Below are 19,634 nucleotides of genomic sequence, written 5' to 3'. Positions count from 1 at the left end.
GCCACACATACCTGCTTTATCCAGGTCACCCTAATCGGCCTTGACCCTCTTTGTTGTGAGAGGAAATGAGCCTCTCATCCTGGAAAGCAGGATGATGTTTCATTAGCTCCTAACCGTTACTCACAGAACATTTCAATGTCACGCTAAGTAAAGCCTTTTCTCTGAGGCTCAGGACATCTGGCTGTGCACAGGCACCCACCAGCCTCTAGGGTGTGGCCCCTTACCCAGTGCTTGTGCACCAGTTCACCACCTGCCCCCCAATCCCAACTCTCGCCATCACTCAAGTTGATTTCACCAAGTTGTAATTCTATCTCCAAACCTCTCCAGAACCCACCATCCTTCTCTTCCATCCCTGATCACCTTCCCTTCTTTCCTTACCAGAAGAAGTAAAATAAAGTCCTAGGTTTCCATGCTTTGAGTCTCTTTCTTTCCTCAAATTCCAATCTAAAAACTCCTCTTGAAAGTATTCATTAGCTCTCCAAAGCCAGAATAAAGACCAAATTCCTTAACACAGCAGTACATCAGAACCTTGCTATCCCCCGCATTTTATTATAAAAAATTTCAAACACATAACAAAGTTGAAAAGATCATATTGCAAACATACATATACTCACTAGCTAGAGTCTACAGATCCTTGAACCCGTTGCACCGAGCCGGGGATCAAAGCCATTGCGGTCAGGCTCTCAACCTACTGTGCCACGATGGGAACTCAATCAGCACACATATCTTTAACTAGAATTCAGAATTCATGGTTCTTTTGAGGGGGCTGAATAGAAACAAAATCTACTTACAGTGAAACGTAGAAAGTGTAAGTGAATTATGGGATGAGTTTTGATAAATGCATACACTCATACAACCCAAACCCCCATCAAGATACAAAACCATCCCAACACACAGTAAGTTCCCTCGTGCCCCTTTTTAGATGATCTCACTCTCATATCCTTGCTAAAGGCAACCTTTGTCTTGATTTTTTAAAATCTATTTCTAGTTTTGCCAACTTTAGAACTTCATGCAAATGGAATCATATAGTATGTGCTTTTTAAAGTAAGGATATTTTACTCATCATAATAATTTATATCGTTGAGTGTATCAGTGATTTGTTACTTTTACTGCTGAATTGCTTCTTCTCTTTTCTCTTACAAACACATTGAAATTCAAATTTGAAGCTATTATGACCAAAGCTCTATATGCATTCTTATACAAGTCCTTCTGTGTTGTAGGTTTTTATTTTTGTTGGGTAAATACCTAATATCCAAGAGTATTATAAGTACGAGGCCACTAGGTAGCTGTATCTTTAAAACTTTTTTTTTTTTTTTGGTTGTACCTGTGGCATGCAGAAGTTCCCAGGCCAGGGAGTGAACCTGTGTCACTGCAGTAACCAGAGCCACTGTAGTGACAACACTGGATCCTTAACCTGCTGAGCCACAAGGGAACTCCTGTATAATTAACTTTATAAGAAACTGCCAGACCTTTTCCCAAAGTGGCTGCATCATTTTATTTTTTTAATTTTTTAATTTACATATTGATTGATTGATTTTGCTTTTTAGGGCCGCACCCTCAGCATATGGAGGTTCCCAGGTCAGAGGTCAAATCAGAGCTACAGATGCCGGCCAATGCCACAGCCATAGCAACACAGGATCCAAGCCGTGTCTGAGACCTACACCACAGCTCACGGCAACACTGGATCCCTAATCCACTGAGTGAGGCCAGGGGTCGAACCCACCATCTCATGGTTCCTAGTCGGATTCGTTTCTGCTGTGCCACCATGGGAACTCCTGGTTGTATCATTTTATGCTCCCACCAACAACGTATGTTCTAGACCTTTATACTCTGAATATGCCCCTGTCCTCAAGCATCTCTATCTTCCTGTGCTCTCTCCTAGACTGCCTACCTTTCAGAACTTTAACCTTTTTGGCTGCTTTACTCCCAGGAACTTTATACATGTTATTCTCTCTCCCTGACCCCAGTCCTCTGCTAGATGAAAGACTATTAGAACAACACCTCCTCTATGAAGCCTTCCCTTTCCCTGATAATCACCCTCAGGCTTTCACATTGCCACCCACTGGGCCTGTACTCTCTGCTGTACCCATCATAATGTGACATGTTCACTCCCCACTAGACAGGCATGGCAAAGAGGGAACCACTTCTTTTCCGCCTTGGGAGAAACACTTGTTACATTACAGTGCTTTATGATATAGTATATGATACTTTATAAGGTTTCTTTTTCATAAAAAGTATACTATAGATTTTATGATACTTTAATGTTATCATTAAACCCCTGTTTGAGAACTTTGAATACTACGAAACCATAACATGCTACACTGTTCTCTAGCTGGGGCACTTGAAAAATGAGTCACCAAAAGAAATTAAAATGGTAAGAAGAGTTTCTTATTTCTCTTGGAGTCCTCAGGGCTAGCACAGTGTTTGGTACATAGCAGATGATTAATAAATATTTCATAAATTAATAGCAACCCAAGAATGTTGCTTCCTTGCTTATAATTCTCTAGCTATTGACCACTTACGAGATAAAATCCCAACCTTAATGTGGCACAAGGCCCAGCACAGTCTGGAGCCCACACCAAACGGAGGGCCTGGGCGGGCCTGGATAGTGTCCTCTGATGCCCCGGTGCTTTTTGCTTGTCTTCTCACCTGGAAGGCCTGTCTTCTCTTTAATTAGTAAACGAGGAGCTATAAGTCCAAGTGTGGCTCACATGAGGCCTCCTATGTGAACTCTGACCTAACAGAATAACCCATTCCTACCTTATTTTCTTATCCCAATGATATTCCACTTGTCTGCATACCAGTCTTTCTCAGACAGCAAAGATTTTACTTTATATTTTATTCACTGTAGGAAACACACTGGTCTAGCTAACCATCCCCTTCGCTCTATGCTGCAATAATGGTTAGATATGTTGTCAGCAAGCGACCCCTTCTCCTAGCCACCCCGACCTGGACCAGGAGTGGGCAGCTGGCACACATTCTCCCTGGAGAATTGGAGCAACAACTTTAGGAATCATAATCAGATGGTGCTGCAACCATGCAGACAGTCACACACACGCTCACAAATAGGCAGAGAAGAAGGTTCTGCAAAAAAAGGCAAGAGATCAGAGCAGAAACTCGTAAGAAGCTGTAATCTGAGACGATGAAGCTTCAAGGGGAGAGAGACACCCGGTAACTTTCCAGTACTCACAAAATCCAGCTTCACTTCCTGCCATTGGATTCTGGAAGGTTTTCCTCTATATTTATTCAATCCGTTCCTCTTGACTCAAACTACTTTGAACTAAATTCCTGTTTCTTGCATCTGACAACCCTAAGATACCTTGCACCAGTATCTTTATAACATAGAGAGCTCTGATTCTAAATTTTAATAAGTTTAACTATATAAGCTCCTTTAACAGAAAGCATCCAGAACAGAGTGTTAAAAAGGTATATTAAAAATTGCACTTTGAGTTTCCACTGTGGTGCAGCGAGTCACAGATCTGGCATCTCTGTGGTGGATTGGGTTCAATCCCCAGCCTGGCACAATGGGTTCAGATCTAGCATTGCTGCAGCTGTGGCAAAGGTCTCAGTTATGGCTCAGATTCAGTCCCTAGCTTGGGAACTTCCATATGCCGTGGGGGTGGCCGAAAAAGAAAAAAAAAAAAAAATGCACTTGAAGAGTGAGCATTTTTAAGTTAAAAACTAGATTCAGGAGTTCCCACCATGGCTCAGCAGTAATGAACCAGACTAGTATCCAAGATGATGTGGGTTTGATCCCTGGCCTCGCTCAGTGGGTTAAGGATCAGCGTTACCACAAGCTGTGGTGTAGGTCACAGATGTGGCCTGGATCCCGAGTTGCTATGGCTGTGGCGTAGGCTAGCAGCTGTAGCTCCAATTCAACCCCCAGCCTGGGAACATCCATATGCCACAGGTGTGGCCCTAAAGAGACAAAAAAAACCCTAGATTACATTAAAACAGAACCTACATTAATACACAAAGATCTAAGGAAGAACGTGGTGAAAATGTATTTGGGAAAGGACAGTCACAGGGCTCTTGAACGGAGGTATGTGGTCTCTGCTGTAAAATTTGTTGGGCTCACAGACTGGGGCTAGAGGAGTTGGGGAGACAAGAATTCCCAACATTCAAAGCACTCATTATTTGGAGATATCGAGAAGACGGTTTTTACCTGGAACCATCAGAAAGCAATCATAAAGAAGAGGATTTAGTCCTTAGATGGGAAGACTTTCCTACTGAGTGAAAAAAGAGCTCAGCCATGGACCAATCTGGGGAGGTCTGTCCTGAAGGTAAGTTTCTAATGCTGGTGTGCTCCAGCATTGTTCGATGCTGGAGCACACCAGCATCGAACAATGCAATGAAATGTGCAGAATTCCACTTGGGGAAAACTTCCTCCGTCTTTAATGTAAAACCATGGGTGAGACTAGGGTAAGCAGAGTTAGGCACCTACTACAGGTACAAAAAGACAAAGTCAGTATGAATGATTTCTTCCCTTTGACTCAGGTTGCAGTATGGCTGGGCACAGCATGGTTAATCTGACACTGTCTTTATTTTAAATTCTGATAGTTTTTTCTTTACAGTTTCTTGCATTCTTTTTTATTTTTTTAAATATTACATAAAAATATTATTTATGTTGATACTGAGTTTTGGGGTGCGCTCTTAAATTGTGCACTGAGGTGCATGCCTCCTGCTAAGCCCCGACCCTCTGTACAGTAGAGAGGTTTGCTCAGGCACCACACTGTCCTTCCTTTCTGTTCCACGCAAGATGTGAGAGCTCAGGACATTCTTCAAGGGGGAAACAGAAACTCGGGAAATGACTCCAAAGGAAGTGGGAGCTGGGAAACAGGAAGAGAAACAGAACTGTGGAGTCAGTTTCTGGCTCTCAGTGGGCACTACAAGGATGCAGTAAAGCTCCAGGGCTGGCCAGCTCTCAAGCTCCCTCAGGCACTGCTGAGATCAGCCTTGACTCGGGCGCCAAACACACATAAAGAAACCATGCTTCACTGAAGCAGAGACCAAGCATTTACTGCCTAGATACCAAACGAGTTTAAGCTCATGAATGAAATTGATAATGAGCACCAGCCAAAACAGAACAGAGAAATATGGGTGGGGGGAAAGGTGTGTCTTCTAACAACTAGTCTCACGAGTCTCAACAATGGGTTGAAGAAAGAGGCTACAAGGTCAGTGCAGAGCAGCCAGAGGCCTAGAGAATAAGTATCTGAAGCTTAATTAGGAAAGTGCTCACTCACCCGGGAGCCAGGACAGGCACCAGGAGAAACCAAGATGTCACAGGGTTCCAGAGGCTTATGCCCTACAAGAAAGAGAGGAGATGCAAAGAACAGAGGATCCCAGCTGACCTGAAGGAACAGTGCTGGATACTGGAGTTTCTGTCATGGCACAGCGGAAACGAATCCAACTAAGAACCATGAGGTTGTGGGTTCGATCCCTGGCCTCGCTCAGTGGGTTAAGGATCTGGCGTTGCTGTGAGCTATGGTGTAGGTCACAGACGTGGCTTGGATCTGGCGTTGCTGTGGCTGTTGTGTAGGTCAGCAGCTGTAGCTCTGATTCGACCCCTAGCCTGGGAACTTCCATATGCCATGCGTGTGGCCCTAAAAAGACCAAAAAAAAAAAAAAAAAAAGAATAAGGTACAAAGCTCTGTGTTTATTAAGAACACAACTACATATAAATGCAGATATGCTGAGAAAAGACTAGAAGAAAATACAATGCATTGCTATGACTGAAACAGGCAAGAAATTTTCTAAGACTGAGTTACCTGTGGATGATGGGATCATAGATGATTATTTTCTTCCTTATCCTTCTGTTTTCAAATTTTCTAGAATGGCCATATATTATCCTTCTTAAATTATTAAAAAAAAAAAAACCCAAAAACCTATTGTTTATTTTTAAAGAAAAACCTGTCTGGGAGTTCCCTGGGGACTCAGTGGGTTAAGAATCCAGCACTGTCACTGCTATAGCTTGGGTTCAGTCCCTGGCCTGGGTACTTCCAGATGCCACAGAAGAGGCCAAAAAAAAAAAAAGAAAAAGAAAAAGAAAGACCTGTCCTCCAAACCATGGGAGGCTTATTAAGAGGGTGTCTTCAAAAAATGACTGGGGGGATGTCTGCTCCTGATCTGCACAGACGCTGCTTAGTCCCAGGCTTTGCAGGTTAATCTTCTTTTCCATCTAGGCTCAAGGCCTCTGTCACTACCATGTTCTGCCAGATCATCAGTCAGGCCAAGAAGCCTCCTAGCTTGCCCCCTGTCTCTGTATCTACTGGTGCGGGAAGTACTGGAGCAACATGGTATGTCATGTGCCTGGCAATGTTCAATCCAGATGTCAGCTGGGAAAGGAAGAATAACCCAGAGCCCTGGAATAAATTGGGTCCCAATGATCACAATACAAGTTCTTTGCAGTGAATGTAGATTACAGCAAACTGAAGAAAGAAGGTCCAGACTTCTAAATGAAACGTTTCACTATAAAGCTGCTTAGAATGAAGGTCTTCCAAAAGCCATCCACACACTAATATTTCACTTAATCAGGAAATATTTCCCCTGTAAATGCACAAAATCATGCTGTATTGTGTTGGGGCTTATGCTGACTAATAAATAACCTAAAACTTGAAAACAAACAAACAAATGACTGGGAAGGAACACAGCAAGACCAACCAATGCACAAAATTCCATGCAGAGAAAATTTCCTCTGCCTCTGGTGTGAAACCAGGGCTGGGACTGGGGTGAGAGGAGTGAGGCACTTGCCTGGAACACAAAATTTATGGGAGTACCCCAACACTCAGCAATCAAATAATACTTTAATGTACTTTTCAGTGAAAATTAATGTCCCCCAAAAATCTATAAGGAACAAATTCATTTATCTTGGCCGCACCCAAGGAAGTTCCCAGGCCAGGGATTGAACTCTGGCCAAGGCAGTGACCCAAGCCACTGCAGTGTCAATGCAGGATCCTTAACCTGCTGTACCACAAGAGAACTCCCAAATTTAAATCAAGAGAGATCAGTATTTATTTTCTATTCTGCCTCAGGCTCCAATATGACTGGGTACAGTACAATTACTGATCTTGTTTTTATTGAAAATTATGATATTTTGCTTATTGTGGATTGGGGGAGGGCATTAATTTGTTTCTTGCTTACTGAAACCCTGACTGGCTAACTTCTTGGGAAATTTTTCAGACCCTCCATCACAGTCAGGGCAGTGAGGTGGACAGTGCCTATGTGGTCTCAAGGCGGCATGAAGAAGGAGAAAGAAGAAGAAGATGCTGGCCTTGCAAGGGAGGAAGCTGGTCTAGAAAGCTCCACGTACTCTCCCAGGTTTCCCCAGACCACGACTCTAGCCCGACCTCTTTCTTCAGTGACTTTGTACAACTATAAATGTAATAAAATTCACTCAGTAAAAAAATAAATAAAAAAATAAAAACTTCCAAAAAATGTGATATATACTGACTGATGCCCACCAACCATAAAAGGAGTATCAGTCCTTAATGGAACACTATTTCTAAATATTTATACATTAATAATTATGCTTGAGTTTCATGGTGGTAAAAACACATGAAACACACATAAACATTCAAAAAGCAAGTGAATGCCAGTGAATTATAACAATCGGCTCAATTAACCATGCTAATGAGAAGTGTTACCAAGGCCTGAGTCCATTTGGTGACAGACAAAGGCATATACGCCTAGAAAACTATGGCCTCTGAGCTCAAGAGCTCAAGTCAATGATCACAGAAGCATAGCCACCCTGGACAGCAGGCTGAAAAATTGCTCTGTTGTCAATGCTAATATAATCAGAAAAAAAAGAAAGAAACATAAACACAATATAACGCTCCACTGCATTAGGGCCACATGGCCTATTCTCATCAAACCTTCACATCTTCCAGCACGTCTGTTTAGGACGTGTCCAAAAATAGCACTATCGAGATTCAGCTCTGCGCCAAGCATTTTCACATGCATCCTCTAACTGCATCCTCATGACAATCCTGTGAGGCAAGTATTATTATACCCGTGTGTCTGATGGGGAACCACAGGTTTGTAAGCAACAGAACCCCAATAACCTGGCATGTACCCAACGCCCTGGGATCTGTGCCTAGCAGACTGATTTCCTAAAGTCCACTTATACGGCCTGCCTCTAAAGGCCCCTCCAGCACATTCTGCTCTGGTTTTCTCATCAAATTACCCATCACCCATCCATTCAGAGACTCAAGACCCATTTTACCAATAAGAAAAGTGAGACAGAGCAAAGCCAAGAGTTCACTGAACTCTTTATTGCCAAGCCCGGGAAACCAGGCATTGAAGAGTGGGCTGCTGTGCGGTGCTGTCCTGAGGAAACAGGCTACTCTGTAAAACACACTCCCTACCACGAGGCAGGAATGGTGCCCTAACACTCTTCCTCCTGGGCTCCCTCCCAGGTAACCCCCCACACCCCAGGATAGGAAGAGCTGAGTGACAACATGGGAGCAAGCCAAGTAACTATTGGGGCATCAGTTTTCAGCACACCTTCCAGCCCCCAGCAAAGCGGAGGAGATCATTTCCCAGACCTGCCTGCAAGAACAGACTGTGGGAGGGATTTCAGCGACACGGCTTGAGTTACATGCCCTCCTTGCTGGTCCTAAACCCTATTCTCCTGCCCTTTGCCATCACCCTACTAGCAGGAGGCAGGGTACGGTCTGTAGTGCAGCAGAAAGGAGGCCAGATGCTGCCAAGAGACCGCCCCTTATCCCCACATCTGTCTCCGCAGGAGCTGGAAGGGACCCAGACCCAGCAGCAGCACATTTCCGGGGGCTCGCCCTTTAGGTCGGGGGCAGGGGGCAGTGGGGACGGAGGGGCTAGTATTCTTAAGCTCAAATTCTTTCCACCATCCTTGGTTGTCCCTTTCACCTTCACTGTCACGTGCACCCTGGGGAACTTCAGGCTTGGGGACATGTGGTCTCAGCGGGAGGAGAAGGCCTGTGTGGGGGAGGAGGCAGGGGAATGCACCTCACCACCTCCTACTCCCTGGGCTGTAAAAGGGAATGTGGAGCCTTTCCTCTTGGTTTTCAAGCAGTAATGAACTCCGGCAAGACAAGGGTTTTAGATGAACTAAAAAAAGGTTAGCGTTAGTCAAAATCAGACTATGCACACATCCCAACACATCTTATGTTAGTAAGAGTAAGTGAAGGAGGTGTGGGGACTGTTTTCAGTGAAATTTTGAACAGAAAGGTGACTTCAGGCTTTTCTCTAAATACTGAATCTTAAGAGATGCCAGCTCGTCGGAGCCTGCTTCATGGCAATTAGTGATTCTACCCCAAGGAAACCCGAGAGTCCAATACGAAGCACATCGACAACCTAGCTCAGACAAGAGTTCAAATGTACTGAGATCCTGTTCCCGGGTGTAACAACCTCCCCCCTCCACCGCCAAAGCCCAGGGAGCTACACAGCACACCTACCCACTTCTGTTTCTAAATTATTCTCAGGGACAAAAGGATGGTTTAAGAAAATATCATCCCTGGAGTTCCCATCATGGCTCAGTGGTTAATGAATCCGACTAGGAACCATGAGGTTGAGGGTTCGATCCCTGGCCTTGCTCAGTGGGTTAAGGATCTGGCGTTGCCATGAGCTGTGGTGTAGGTCACAGACACGGCTTGGATCCCATGTTGCTGTGGCTCTGGCATAGGCTGGTGGCCACAGCTCTGATTCGAACCCTAGCTTGGGAACCTCCATATGCCTCGGGAGCAGCCCTAGAAATGGCAAAAAAGACAAAAAAGACAAAAAAAAAAAAAAAAAAAAAAAAAAAAAAAAAAAAAAAAGAAAATCTCATCCCTGAAAGGCCCTCAACTCCTCCCTCCAAACAGCCCAGCCTTCCCACAGTCCCCAAGTCCTGAAAAATCCTAAATGCACCCAGTGTTGGTCAACGTCCGCCCCCCTCTCTCTTCTAAGTTCCCTATCAGCCCCATCCTTGCCTCCATCCCTCTTCCTATCTCTGGGGCCTATCATGCCCCCTTTAAAGACTTCATTCCAGAAATTATCCCTCCTCTCTTGTATTTTCAACTGCTTCTCTCTGCCTCTCTCCTTCCAGTAACCAAATACACTTCTAGGAGTTCCTGTTGTGGCACAGCAGTAATAAATCCGATAGTATCCATGAGGGTGAAGGTTCGATCCCTGGCCTTGCTCAGTGGTTTAAGGATCTGGTGTTGCTGTGAGCTGTGGTGTAGGTCGCAGTCTCGGCTTGTATCTGACATGGCTGTGGCTGTGGTGTAGGCAGCTCTGATTCAGCCCCCAGCTTGCATACTTCCATATGCCACAGATGCGGCCCTAAGAAAGAAAACTAAAAAATTTTTAAAAAATATGCTTTAAGTCTCTCTGATCTTAGAAAGAAAAAAGAGGAAAAACATCTCTTCATTCTTTTCTTGATCCAACTAGCTACTCCCCCTTTCCTCTCCTTCACGACCAGACCTTTTTACTTATTACATTCTTCCCTCCCTCCACATTCTACCTCCCAGTCATCCAGAAACCTCTTGCATCTGGTTTCTGCCCTCTCCAAGGCCTGCTCTGCGGCTCAGTCCAGGACACTACTCTTCAGATGTTATCTCGCAGGACAGCCAGGCAGCACTTTCCACTGGTGACACTCTTGAACCAAGACCTTTCCCTTTGGGCTTCCGAAGAAAAGGACACTATAAGCTCAGCTCTTCTACTCTCTGTCCACGTCGTGATCGCCTTTCAAGCTCCTCATCCTCTTCCTGCTCCTTCAATGCTACTGCTTCTTCAGGGCTTAGTCCTGAGTTATCTCTGTTCACTCTCCAGGTTCCCTAAGCAAGTTCACCCAGTAAGCATTTCATCATCCTTTAATTACCTTCATAATATTGACAACACTTCCCAGGGGTGCAGACCCATATATTTGACTTTCTCAATTAACCTGCTAGACATTTCCACTTGTAATTTTCACAGGCGCGCCAAACTCCACATGTTTAAACTGTAATCAATCCCCGTAGGGCCTCGCCAGACCCCTCACAAGCCTCCTTTCCCCCATGAATGTGACCACCATTGCCGATCTTCAACAATTTCCCCTGCCTGATATCCAACCAATTGCCAGAGCTCAGTGATGTGTCCCCATCTCCCTCAAACCTGCTTACGTCTTCCTGCACTCACAGCCATTGCCTTATCTCAAATCCTCCTCATCTCCCTCCTGGAATACATCCCTTTCTTAGTGCACTCTCAGACAAGAAAGCTTTCGGGGCAGCTGCCCAACTTAGTGATGCACCTCCCTCTGGATGGTCCCCTTGCCCCACCTCATCCTTGCCAGAGTTGAGGGGACCGGTCAGGACATCTCAGATTCTCTCCCTCAGAAAAGTGGAATTTGGTGTAAGTCTTTGCTGGCAACTTAGACAGTAACGAATGAAAGTGGGAGCTGGAGAGTAGCTATATTGAGCCACATGGATGAATGAAGAGAGAAGTCTATCTGCAGAAAGAGAAGACCAAAGCAGGAGCAGAAAAAAAGCAGAGATGGGGACAGACAGAGACCCCCCCCAACCCAGCTGCCACCACCACCACCACCACCACCACCACCACCACCACCACCACCAGAGCCTTCGTGTTTCTCATCTCAGACCCTTCCCAGCCTCAGCAGCACTTCTGCTCCCAGGTTCCATGGGAGACCCGCCACCTTGTCTTTCGTACATTTTCCCTTCTGCATTTCAGCTAGTTTAAGTATTATGTGCCTATAGAAAGTCTCGATCAACACATCTGGAGCAACTCACTTCTCCTCACTGGGTCTCAGCCTCCCCATCTGTAAAACTGGAAGACTGAACTAGACGAACTCTGTGAAGACACTGAGTATTAACACACAACGGCTTTCAGGCAGAGTATATCTTATTTCTATGTTCAGCCTACATGCAGGATGATGGTCACCATTTGCCTGAGGACAAGTTCTTAAAAGATATTAAATTTCAAAACAAATTAATTTAAAAAAAACTATTTTTAACTCACAAAAGTGGTTTATTCACGTCAACTTTCAACCCAGTTACCGTAAATATACATTTTGAAATTACTTCCTTTGTTAAAGCCCTAAATTAAAATTTTCTCTGCAATTCAGTAGATTTCATTCGGCACTCTGCAGGTGAGCCAGTCCATTTTCAAACGGGCCATTTCTAAACATATCTAGAGAAGGACTCTAGTATTCATTCTTCTATTACTGCCAAAAAAAAAAAAAATAGATTCACTTTACAATGCTGCACTGAGTATATAGCGCACTAAGTGTTCTAAAAAAACCAAAACCTTTTGTCCTCTTGACAGGCTCTGGATAAATTCACAAGCCACTTATTAAGTATCCAATATACCAAGTACATATTACATCACTGATAAAGTACTTGGCAAATAGCTAAATGCTGATAAAGAGTCTGATTCAGAAGGCCTGGGTGGGGTCCCGGGTTTTGAGGTTTTTTACTTTTTTTAGCCTCCCAGGCAACAGACATCCTCTGCCAGTTTGGAGAACCACTGTCCCAGGATCAGGGGCTTTTTAAATTAAATCTTTTTGAAGTAAAAAATAAAAATGGGCAGTATACTGAGAACACTTAGGATAGAGTCAGAGTATCTCTTTATATGATAACCTGCATGTATGACTAAATTAGATGAACCCTACCAGTGGTTGAGGGATAAGCGAGGTGGTCAGGAAGTTTGACCATGCTGGAAAGAAGCTAATGACTTTGCAAACTCCTATTCTTTCAAAAAGATCTGCCACTGGGGACAACAAAATACACTATAATCCAATTTTTTGTGTGTCTTTTCTAGGGCCACACCCACAACATATGGAGGTTCCCAGGCTAGGGGTCTAATCAGAGCTGTTGCTGCCGGCCTACACCAGAGCCACAGCAACGTGGGATCTGAGCCACATCTGCGACCCATACCACAGCTCATGGCAATGACAGATCCTCAACCCACTGAGAGAGGCCAGGGATTGAACCCGCAACCTCATGGTTCCTAGTCGGATCCGGTAACCACTGAGCCATGACGGGAACTCCTAATCCAAATTTTAAATGGTTACTCAAGATCCTACAAGGAAATCTCTTAGCCAGATGCTGGCTCAATCTCAAGTGTGAATGCTAGGAAAGTCAGGGAAAAAGACAAAGTCTATCCCAAGGTTGTTTCAGAAACAGGGTTCAACAAGAAGTGTTGGTCAAAGGGAAGAGAAGAGGCAGGCTCAGCATGGAAACAAAATTTTCTGTTCAAGTCTTCACGAGCTCACAGAAAGAGAATGCTGATGTCCATCACCTTAAAATACTTCCTTGGAGTTCCCACTGTGGTGTAGTGGGTTAAGAATCTGACTGCAGTGGCTTGAGTTACTGCAGAGGCAACTCTTCAGGTCCCAAAGCAGAGTGGCGTACATTTCAATTCTCCATCGACTTTTTTCATAGTTCCTGGATTTAATGTTTTCATCCATAGTACAAACTCCCCACTGAAAAAACAAAGTGGATTTTTCACTCTTTGTCCTGAATGGAAAAAAAGGTCTCAGTTGTTTCTCAGGGTTCCAACCCTGGCCCAGCACAGTGGGTTAAAAGGATCTGGGGTTGCTGAAGCTGCAGCTCAGATTCAATCCGTGGCCCAGGAATCCATATGCTGTGGGTATGGCCATAAAACAAACAAACAAACAAACAAACAGGCTTCCTTGCTGCTCTGAGGACTCTGCTGAAGCTAGGACACAGTGAGAGCACCACATAACATTTAAAAGCGTTCTGTCCATGGGCTGTGCAGTTACACACCCACATCCTCATGTGTCACTGCCCCTCCCTCTGAACTCCCAACAACATTTCAAATAAATCTCCACGTGAGAGACACCAAGGAGCAACAGAAAGAACAATGAGCCAGAAGTCAGGAGACCTAGTCTGGTCCAAGTTCCACAAATGACAAGCTATGACCTTGGGCAAGTTGCTACACTTCTCTGGGCCTCCATTTCCTTACCTATAAAATGAGTGTGGCACTGGGTTAAAGGATCAGAAAATCCTCTGTCCTTCAGAGCTGGGCGTCTGCCATATTTTGGTGATTCTTTAGGGACATGAAACATACCAAACAACGTCCTAAATTCTATGAGGGAAGTGACTGAATGATCAGTTCTTTAAAAGACAACACTGCCTTCAGAGTGGAGGGCAGGGATGGGCAGCAGAAGGAAATAAAAGAAGCTCTCTGATAGGTGGGAGCAGGAGTAAGAACTGGCAAAACACTATTTCCTCTGGGATGTCCACTCCCATCACTCGCTCATTTTCTTGATAACAGGCACATTTTCAAAGCCCGAAGGCAAGGAGACTCTCCCTAAAGAGTGTTTAGAAAGTTAGATATTTTCCTTGAAAGTCACTCCTTGTGCATTTAGTGCACAGTGTGTGAGCCTGGGTCACAGCCTCCTGCTCACTGTCTGAAGACTCCAGCCCAGCACAAGCCCAGAGCAGGTGCAAAGACACATGCCCCTTGCCTGCCACTTTCCTGACATCCACCTGATTTTTTTCATCTGAGTCCCAGCCTGAGCCCCTTCAGAGGCAACTTTTCAGGTCCCAAAGCAGAGTGGCGTAAATTTCAATTCTCCATCGACTTTTTTCATAGTTCCTGGATTTAATGTTTTCATCCATAGTACAAACTCCCCACTGAAAAAACAAAGTGGATTTTTCACTCTTTGTCCTGAATGGAAAAAAAGGTCTCAGTTGTTTCTCCAGGTAGATGTGGGTTTCTGGCCATGTTCCGACAGCCACCTTCACCTGACCGCCCCTCCCCTAATACATGGAGTCTCCTCTATGGATTAATTAACCTTCTACCACTGCTCTCTATGCTAAGGAGTAACATCTGCTTAGGGGCCCACAAAAGCTGCTTCACCTCCCCCGCCCCCCGCCCCCGTGACCTCCTTCAAGAAAGGTAGTACTGCTGCTAACGTCATTTACCTACTACGCGTACACACACACACACACACACTCTCTCTCTTAACAATCTAACATCCTCCCTGAAAGACACAATCAGGGAATCCTAACTACGCAGGCGTGACTCCTAAGCAGATGGCAGGCCTCATAATTAGGTCATTACATAATACCTCTTCTCTAACCAGCTTTTCCACGTTTCACTCGGAGACCCTACATTGATGAACTTCACATTATGGTTACTTTAATTGTAATACCATGTTTGGAAAGAAGAGAATGGGAGAAGGAAGAGGTGGCTTTACCAGACCTGTACAAGCAAGCTTCCCTCTTGGTGCCTTGGTTTCCCAACCTGCCATGTAGGCTCATGCCAACCCCCGGACTCACATATAAATGTTACATCATGCACCTCAATTTCTAAAGGATATTCCATCACCTTTAAGTGTCGTGTCAAGCTCTCAACTCGTCACTGAGCTAAAGATCGCACAAGGTGGTGTCCACATGCACGCAGGCAGCTGCTACTCTCAGGAAGAAGATCCCAAGGCAGCAACAAATCAGGTCTAGTCCTGCATCTCCTTTGACCTCCACCTCCTGGTGCACAGAGATCTCATTTACATCGTCTCCACTCCTGAGGGATCTAAAACCTTCCACCCCATTCCCAATGCAGCTTCCCACTCTGGTTTTGCTTCTCCTGGAGTCATCCACATCCCCAAAATCACTGCTCTTTTCATCCAACAGCAAAACTGCCATTCTTACCAATCTGTTAGTTTAGGGGGAAATCGGGGTCTCATACCTCATATTTGTATGGAGAGTCTACAGTTTACAAAATTCATTCACATATATGTTCTCATTTCCTCATTACAATAAACCTGAATTATCATTTGGTAGGTTGAAAAACTGTGGCCCAGATAGGTATTAACCAAAAAAAAAAGCACATAAAATTTCAAGCTATCAGAGTTCTCTTTTGACTCAGAGTTCTCTTTTGCAGCACAGGTTTGATCCCTGACCAGGGAACTTCTCAATGCCACATGCATGGCCAAAAAGGCAAAAATTCAAGCTATCCATTAAGATTTAAAAGGCTATTCTATTCAAAGGAGAGATTAGTGGTCTCCAATTGACATGATGTACAATGAGAGAGACGTCTGAGCTGGAGGTCCATCTAGCTTCCACCTCTGGTTCCCCAAGGACCTCAGCTTAGCATCTATGCTTTGATCATCCTGAGTTTTCCAAGTTCTGACACTGGCCTGGGACAGTGGCTCTGTTGGCCCCTAGTGTGAGTGGGCTGGCCTAGGGACTCAGCACCTACCTTCACCACAAACCTCAGACCATGACATCTAAGACTCTCTCTCTCTCTCTCTCTCTCTCTCTCTCATGTCCTAAGTCCTATATCTCTCCTGGATGATTGAGTCAAAGCCATCAGAGTGTGTATGTATGTATGACTGGGTCACTTTGCTGTATAGCAGAAATTGACAGAACACTGTAAATCAACCATAATAATAAAATTTTAGGGAGTTCCTATTGTGGCTCAGTGGAAACGAATCTGACTAGCATCCATGAGGACACAGGTTCAATCCCTGGCCTTGCTCAGTGGGTTAAGGATCCGGTGTTGCTGTGAGCTGTGCTGTAGGTCACAGACATGGTTCAGATCCCACACTGCTGTGGCTGTGGCATCGGCCAGTGACTACAGCTCCAATTAGACCCCTAGCCTGGGAACCTCCATATGCCATGGGTGTGGCCCTAAAAAAATTTTTTTTAAAAAAGGCTTTGACTTCTAAAACCTAATGAGATCAAAACTCAAATTTAAGAGTCACTTAGTCAAAAAGTGGGTCTGGACTAGATCAAAAGCTTTACATACCATGTGGTATGTGGTACAAGGAAAAGAACATGATCTTTAGGTCAGAAGGTTCTACGACTGGGCTTCTAGCAACGAAACTTACTTGTTCATGTAATCTCAAGAAAATTACTTAACTTCTGTAAGCCTCAGTTATTATTCATATTTTGCAGACTTGGAAGCTTTCTCCCCTAAGGCTATTAAGAAGCATTAAAGAAAAAACTATTTGAAGAAGGACCTAGAACAGCGCTGGGCACACACATGGCCCTCCCCACCCCCGCCCCCACCCCATCGCCCTCGGTGACTACAGGGACATGCTCCCCGCCCTCTGCTGCCCTCATTACCCCAAGGGGTCTGGGCAAAAACTCTGAAAAATATGCAGCCCCAAAAACATGGCAGGATGAAGCAGAGGACTGTGAACTAATTTGGAAGCACAGCGAAGAGATCAGGGTGCCTACCAGAAGGGCAGGTTTTGTTCACGCACTGCGTTTCTAAAATAATCCTTCTGCAGCTTTTCGGGCCTTTTCCAGGTGAGATGCTTAAAAATGGACGGAGAACAAAGCAGTTGACGGAAAAGCTGTGGGCCTGCAAACCTAAGGCAAGATGGTAATGAGGCAGAAAGGCAGGTAGAAGACTTCTGGAACCGGGAACCTGGGGGCTGTGGAAGCCACTTGCTGCAGTGCTACCAGGAACCATTTACACAGCTTGGAGGATCTGAATGAGGGCCTAGCAACAATGATACTCAAAAGGCTTTGTAACACCAATGAAGTCGGCAAACCTGGGTTCCAATAGTGGCTTTGCATTAACCAACTAGACAGCCTTTAGCTAAAAAGTCTTCAAAGGCAGGGAAAGCAGTTTTTCTTTGCTTTTTCTGAATCGCCTAGAAAAACAAATGGTCAAAGCAGGGTAAGTGCTGGACTGAATGAAGGAACATCTGGCTTTTGAGCTCGCTGGGCCTCCATTTCCTCTTAAAAGGGGGTCGGGAATATTATCTCCAGGGCCACTAAAGGGCTCACATCTGTCCCATTGTTCTCTACACAGCCAGTTTCTCAATTCTGACAGCACATCACAATCATCCTGGAAGACCCAGGCCCGCATCTGTAACCCACTGAGATTCAGGATCCTCGGGATGGTAGATCTGTTTGCTGTTGTTAAAAAACCCTCCACAGGCTGACAGCTGGTGGTGAGAGGTAATACACCATGCTTTCAAATGTAGCCATCTTTATGACACAGGGAAACTGAGCCCAAGTCCTTCCACATCTCCTGCTTTTCTGCCAAAATCAGCAGCTTCCATTTTTCAAAGTGAGCCTGCCTCATTCTAAGGAGCAAGACTGGGGTCAAATCTGGGTTCAAAGCCCAGTGTAAACATTCTGCTGTCACGTGACCTCAGCTCATTTATAAAACGAGGAACCATCATCTCCACCATGGAAGTGTCATGAAGCTTACATGAGAGAGCCTCCTAAAGCGTCTGGCCACATGTCTAACTACAGAGTCAACAAACGCCCCCTCCTCCGCTTCGCAACTAAGGTCCATCCATGGGTGTCTTACACCACCTGCAGCCCCCAGCAAAAACTCTGGCTGTAGGACCTTTTGCTGGGACAAAATTTGCATCGTTTTCAGTATCTGTTATGAGCATCAGCTTCTCCATCCTTTTTATTGAAAGGAGACTAAATCCACCCTCTTCTTAACTGAGGACTCTCTGTATATTATAAAGGTTTGTTGTCAGCAAGATGGCTTCAAATGACGCAAGTATTCAGAAATCCCACCCTCTGGATGGTCAAAGTGAGACCTAGTCAGTCCTAGGGGCCTGTGGCAGCCAAGTATATAAGAAACCCTCCCTGTAATTTTGTGATACCTCAGTTCTGCTGTTTATTTCATACTTGCTGCCATGGTTATGTACTTTTTTACCATGTAGGTTTTTATGAACTTTCCATTAAATAGGCTGGTTTTATTGAGTTCCACATTTTTTTTTTTTAAACAAAGGGCACATCTGATCTGTGGATCAAGGTTTACTCCTGTTAGGATTATCCTAGTATACTATGTGGGAGAGTATTTTATGAAGAGCTCGATCTAGATCCTCCAACAGAATAAATGAAAGAACCACTACCAAAAAGGCAGCCCCTGATTTTCAAGAGCATGTTCACTGTTTCTTAGACATTTTGTAGAAAGGGTGGAATGAGTCTTAAAAGACATATAAACAATATGCTCGCAAAGTACACATGAACATACGCATAAGGTTTTTTGTAGCTTCATCACAAAGCTATCACTAGTGTCATCTGGGTTTAAGGGTCAGGGTACAGATAAGAAACCAACATTTTCACTAAGAAATGTTGCTCAGAGATGGAGAAGGTGGTGGGGGAGCACAGGGGTGTTAGATTGGACAGGACTTGAACAGTCCTTAGACCAGTCAACAAGTCAACACTAGGAAGAGAGGCATCGGAGTCAGGAAATCAAGCAAATGGAGCCCAGACAAACAGCAGACTGTACACTTGACAGGGTGGAGAATGCAATGATTGGACTGTGAAACTGGCTAGTGGTCAAGCAGTGAGGTACTAAGTCAAGACTTAGAAAGATCAGCAGAAAAAAGAGATCTAGGGGACACGAAAAGAATAGATGTAACACTCCAACTAAAAGAAGGAGTTTGGGTCTGAGAAGCTGAGATGAGCGTCCTTTGAAGCAGAGAGTGATCCCTAGGCATGACCTGCCTCAGCTGCTCAGGTACAGAAAACAGAGCACCTGGACGAGTGGTTCAGGCACAAGAAGTTAGCAGCCCCTGGTCTGTTCCAAGTCAGCTTTCATTTGACCCCACAGAAGAAAGCCAAGCAACATAATTAAGAGAAAACATGCTCCAAATGGTTCTGATCAAATAACCTACAGAAGCTAGCTCTGCCAGGCCAGGGAAATAAGGCAAAACCCCCTCTACGGCTCTGCTC

General features: G+C 44.8%; 1 protein-coding gene and 1 pseudogene across 26 annotated transcripts in view; one reads left to right on the top strand and one right to left on the bottom strand.

The window, feature by feature from the left end:
- Window positions 1-19,634, bottom strand: part of AAK1 (AP2 associated kinase 1) — a 177,584-nt gene that overhangs the window by 110,731 nt on the left and 47,219 nt on the right. The window lies entirely within an intron of this gene.
- LOC100512528 (cytochrome c oxidase subunit FA4 pseudogene) lies at window positions 6,205-6,508 on the top strand (annotated as a pseudogene).

The sequence above is a fragment of the Sus scrofa genome, chromosome 3 (genome assembly GCF_054392235.1).
Source record: "Sus scrofa isolate SSC_HxYL_T2T_F1_AM1 chromosome 3, Sscrofa_HxYL_maternal_Yorkshire_Landrace_v2.0, whole genome shotgun sequence".
NCBI lineage: Eukaryota > Metazoa > Chordata > Mammalia > Artiodactyla > Suidae > Sus > Sus scrofa.
The sequence above is the reverse complement of the archived record's forward strand: the minus strand, read 5'-3'. Positions and strand labels throughout refer to the sequence as shown.